The sequence below is a fragment of the Equus przewalskii genome, chromosome 22 (assembly GCF_037783145.1).
Source record: "Equus przewalskii isolate Varuska chromosome 22, EquPr2, whole genome shotgun sequence".
NCBI classification, from domain to species: Eukaryota; Metazoa; Chordata; class Mammalia; order Perissodactyla; family Equidae; genus Equus; species Equus przewalskii.
The window spans coordinates 3,190,732-3,196,633 of NC_091852.1; positions in this window are offsets into that span (position 1 = coordinate 3,190,732).

Sequence of the window (5,902 nt, forward strand, 5' to 3'; positions counted from 1 at the left end):
ATGCGGTGAGTGATTGTGTCACTGGACGTAAAGAAGGAGGCTTTTTCCATTTGCCTTGAAAATATCACTGCCTCCTGGTCTTTAGTGCACTGTAGCGTCAACCAACCTCTCCATCTTTATTTATCTGAAATGATTTAAAGCAAATTGCTGAAAGGAAGTTGTTATAAATTGTTTTTTACTCATTAAAAAACAGTTTCAAAGACCATATTGTAGTTAGATAGCAATTTTTTAAAGCACCAAAAAGCAGGCAATGAGTGAACATCATTGTTGGCACCATGCTATTATCAAACAGGGCTCAGCCACAGCTTATTCATGCCGGTGTCACTGGTGTCTCCACTGGGTGCCCATGAATTCCTAGCACAAAAACATCTTGAACATAAACAAATTACAAAAACCATTGGACAAAAACTTGAATAGGTTTTGAAATATGTGCAAAAATAAAAAACAAAGGATAATATTAAAATACACATATATATGGATGCACACATATATATCCATATACATGTACATGTACGTATAGAAATATATATGGGTACATTTCTGTACATGTATATGAATATACAAGCTCCAATATTTTATTTCTGCATCTCAGAAAATTACTGGCTAAAGAATATCCTTTCTACCTTTAAATAGGTTATAACTGAATGAGGGTATTATTGACACAAATAGAGAGACGAGAATAATTCTACAGAGAGCATCTTAGCCATTCCTGCAAACAGCAACCAATACCTGTGAATAAATGAATAAAATACGTCCACAGCTTATGTACAATGGTTGATTTCATACCTAGAGATTCTATAGAAGAAAAAAGATAGGAAGAAAAAAGCTTTTCTCGCTCAGGGAAATCATGATGCTTCAAGAAATCCGTGAAGGAAGGAGTAGAAGTGTTGGAGAAAGCATTGCCGGGATGCAGTTCCTGGCATGAAAGAGCAGGGGTGAAGACCCGGTCTTGTGAGTGAAAAACCACATGAGAGTGTAATGCAAACACCAGATGGCCTGAGAGGGAGAGAGTGATTGCACAGGTCCTAGGAAGAGAGAGGGCGTTTGCAGGACACTTACAGCCTGCCGTCTTTCTAGATTATTGAGAAAAAAACAAGTTTCAATCTATATTTGCTCTTTGTAGAGTTCCTTCAAGTAATCCTGCTTCAGACCAATTCTTCCAGAATGGATAAATGCAAATATGCTATCCAATAAAGTTAAAAGGATATCCATCAGTGACTTCCTTCCTTTCAGGGGAATAATTATCTTGGGAGTTAAAGACCACAGACGTCATGGTGTATGATGCATCAGTAACTTGGCAGGAAACTTGAATTTGCACAATAGTGATCGACAACACAGGAGTGGTCTTTTGAATTAGTTGGGAATTTCAAGTCAAGTTTTTCTCCCCTAAGATTTATAAAATCTTTCTTCTCAGTGCTGTTTGTTCCTCATCTTTGGTCCCCACTGAAGATGTCCATCCCGATATCCTAAGATGTTCTTGAAAATTACTCCTGGAGGCATCACTCCTTCCCCCTGATTTTGTCCTTCCTCTTTCTCTCCCCATCAGAATCCAGCCAGGATGGTGACCTGCCCTGGGTTTTACTGGCCCTCCAGAGAAAGATGGAGGAAGGGCATAGCTCCACCAACACACGTGAACGCCATCAAACTTCTGGGCGTTCTTCTGAAATGTTTACACTATAGGCACCTGGAGCATGCTGACTTTCCCTCTTCAAATGTTTAGGGTTTTTTCTGCTTGGTGACTGCTGCCTCCTCCTCACTTCCTGTCTTAGGTCAAGATAAATGAGTTTTCCACCAGGAAAACCATTTGGGATCATTAGAGGTTTTGAACCCTAATGCATGCTATCTAGTCCACTGCCTTCAGGTTTTCAGGGGCTTGTTTCATCCCGACCTTGACTTTTATCTTCTGCAGCTCTGCATCCACCTGAGTGCAAGAGTCCCCTGAAAGCCCCTTCCAGTGCTGATGTCTGCCTTGTTCTACCTCTTCTGTATTCATTTCATACGTAGAAGATCAAATGGTAGCAACTTTTGACAAACTTTTGACCAAGCAGAGAAGAGAATAGGTTATATGGGAATTAATTATGCACTTGCTCAGTTTACTCTACAGAATATGCCCTCCTATGTCGGGCCTCTCTGCAGTCTCGAGTGCCAAGGAAGTATCCTTGAAAGATGTCTCAGGAGGGCTTTTAGCCCTTGGTCCTGGTTTAGCTATAAGAATATCGAGAGAGTGATCTGAGTGACAGTCTCCAGGATGGTGTGAACGGGTGATTCCGAGAGGGCTTCTTGATCACAGTCCTTAGAATGATGTCAATGAAGCTTTATCCCTTTGGGCTAACGTTCTGGTGATAATATATTCCAAATCTAAAATTGGGGTCTAGGGTATGACACACAGGGATAGAATGTGTTATGCTCAAAAAGATGAAATGATCCAAGAAACGAATGTCCCTATTCTCAGAGTATGAACAAACCACTTGAAGTGGCGTCCCTCAAAATAGTATCCCTCTCACCTTGATGTGAATTAGTCTTATTACAAAATCACTTTCCTGCTTTCAACTCGTTGCAGTCAGGGAAAGGATAATTTGTGAAATGAAGAGAAGATAATCATGAAGTATGGAGTTGTCCCTGGCAGGCTTGACCTGGCAGAGAATGTGGACATCAGGGTAGATAATGGTTGGGGGGTCTGGAGGAAGGATTTGCCAAAATGGGCAAACCGTGCCTTCACTCCTGTGGATCATATTCTAGAAAGCAGGGAAACCAGTCACTGTGCTGCTTCTGGGGTCCCAAGAGACATGCTCAGGGTGAAGCCCTGTGCCCTCCCCATTCGTGGTCTTGGCCAAAAACATCGACCTCTGAAGAGTCTCCATGCTTTTAGAGACCTCCTGGTTGGAAGTGACTGCCTGGTGTGGACAAAAGCTGAAACAAATAACATAAAACCAGTCAAAGAGGCCACTTACTCAGGGAGCTAGACAACCAGCCAACACCTCCACAAACCAACGGTGGCTGAATAGATTTCTGATAATCACTTTTTCTTTTGGTTTATTTAACAAAGTTGAAAACACAGTGCAGTTTTACTAGGCATTTTTTCTTCATTTGTGTCATTTACTGTTTTCCTTAAGGGGAAAAATCCTTTTATACTCTTGCCAAAAAGAGAAGTAGGGGGAGGACTAAGAAGGAATGTTGTATTTTGGATTCCTCTCTGGATAAGTTGAAATGAAAGAATTGGCAAAATGATATGAAGTAATGGCAGATAGTCTCGCTGGCCCCGTGTTGGGTTCTCTCTTGTAAAGTCTGTTTATTAGATTAGACGGGGCTCTTAAAAATTCAAAGAACTCTTACTTTGACAAAACATTTTTCCATCATCTGGTTAGAATTCCTGGGCCCGTTAGCTCAGATCCGCTACTTCCTCCCCATGTGTTCTGCAAGCCATGGAAGGAGAGGTCATTATTTTGCAGGAGTCAGGAATGAGGTGCAATTACAGGCCCTGTGCACAGGACGGATGACACCGACCCCCAAGCCAGTCAGCATAGAAGGCCACTTGTCTGCATTCAGGGGCACTGGTTGAATTTAGTCTGGTATATCCTATGAGGGCCTTATTGGCTGGTTCTCCTTGTTTGTTTATTTAGAAAGAAACCATTGTGTGACGTGGTTATTATAAGGAAGCCTGCAGAGCAAGTGCTGCCTCTGACACGAAGAATCTGTAGTGTGCGCATGTACGCATGTGTGTGCACCTACACACACAAACACAGTCCCAGAGGCCCTCCTGCCTGGTACGTGGGGAAGAGCCTCCGATGGGGGCCTGCGTCTCTGAAACTCAAGCAGATAGATTTGGAGCTGGCCAGAGGATTTGCTATCCTCACTCTTAACCCATAATATTTTGGGGGACAGTTTATATTTAGAAATCCAGTGTGTCAGAATGCTGGAATAACAGTAATTTTTGGTAATTTGCCTGAGTTTGCATTTGTGCTTTCTTTGGCCTAATCTGCTTAATTGAGACCTGCACTCTGGCTAGCCGCCAGCATTCTCACAGCATGTGGGCACCAGACTGAGTCACCTCTGCTTCTGTCGACTGAAAAGTGACATTCCTCCCACTCATTAGCCTCTCATCCTGGGAAATTCATATATTGAACCAACTTGCCTGAAAATAAATTCAAACTTGCAGTAAGTGAATATAGGGAGTGAATGTACTCTAAAGATTGAAATGTGTTATAAAGATCTCATCTAAAAGGAAAGTCAAATAGTTAGCAAAAAATTGATTCTTATTGATCAAAAGAGGATTCATTTTGAAAGAAACAGTCAGAGACTTGTTGACATATCCACTGAGTAGCTCCCCACGTTCAGGCAGCGATAGGAACTCCGGACAAAGTTCCCTCGACCTCACTTAGAGACATGTGCTCAGCAGACTCTTATATGAGACAGCGTGAAGGAAGGTCTGTTTTAGAGATGCAAGCAATGTGCTCAGAGACGGAATTCATTTTGTTCTGAGAGATGGGGAACGAAGGTTTGTGGAGGAGGCCTCTTCTGGACTGAAGCTCTCCCCTATGGAGAGCAGCCACATATATACTCACTGACACCAACCACACAAAGAGGGACACTGCTTTCACTTCCCAGTGATTGGAACATATATATATGTGTGTGTGTGTGTATGTGTACACATGTGTTTATCTGTGTGCATATGTGTGTGTATATATACATATAGAGAGAAACTATTGGGTTTTTTAAATACTATCTTTAAAATTGTATCCTTTTAAATTATTAAGGCATTGTGATAAATTTATGAAAAGAAAATAGTCGACAATTCATGGAGATATATATATTATCTTAACATTTTTTTCTATATTAGAAGTTAGCTATACACATATATACTAGAAGTTAACTATATTTACCTTTTTTGTGTGTGTGAGGAAGATTGGCCCTGAGCTAACATCTGTGCCAGTCTTCCTCTATTTCACGTGAGACACTGCCACAGCGTGGCGTGATGAGCGGTACTATGTCTGCTCCCGGAATCCGAACCTGCAAACTCCAGGCCACTGAAGCGGAGTATGTGAACCCAACCACTATGCCACCACCCAGCCCCTAACTATATTTAAATATATATATGCCATTATTGGTCATATGCCATTATTGGTCAGGTTTATATATTTTTATTGAGGGAATAGGCACAATTTTTTAGTGTCTTTGGCTATACGTGATGGGGAAACTATGAGCTTTCTGTTAATTTATATATTTTTTTCTGTCAGCAACACTACCACAAAGGTGATCTGCTTTACCGTCAAATAATACGGCCAGAAACACAGGCTTTCTTCCTGGCTGACGACGTCTACATCTGTGATTCATACATGGCAGCCGCACAACGAGTGCAGTGCAGCCCGCCATGGTGGAGCGTAAGGTCCCGGGTTCCAATCCCGGTTCCACATGTCTCAACTGTGCCTGATCCTGAAGTTACTGTAAGTGTTAACTTTCTCTTCTATAAAATAAGCATGATGACCATGCCTGTGTCATGGGGTTGGTACATGTCTTCAGTGAGATGATATGTGCAAAACACTTAGCATCTTCCTTGGTACAAAGTGAGCGTTCAGTAAGTGTCCTCCATTATCATATGCACAGTATAATAAATACATGCAACATACCCCTTAGACACTAGAAGTGTTTTCCTTAGAACTGTTTCACTGTACTTCACTAATCTGAAAGTACAATTAGATTATTAGAATATCGTAGAGAAAGCAATAGACCAAAACACTTTCCTTCTACTTACAGTATTGATTTTATCTCTGGCCTGCCGTGATTTGAGTCCTGTTCCTTTAAGGGCAGGAGGACTTGTAAAGGCCCACCGGGGTGGCCAGCCCCAGTTGCTGCAGCCCGTGAAGGCAGATTTAGCATCAATGGGAATGGTGTTTTGAGGATCCCA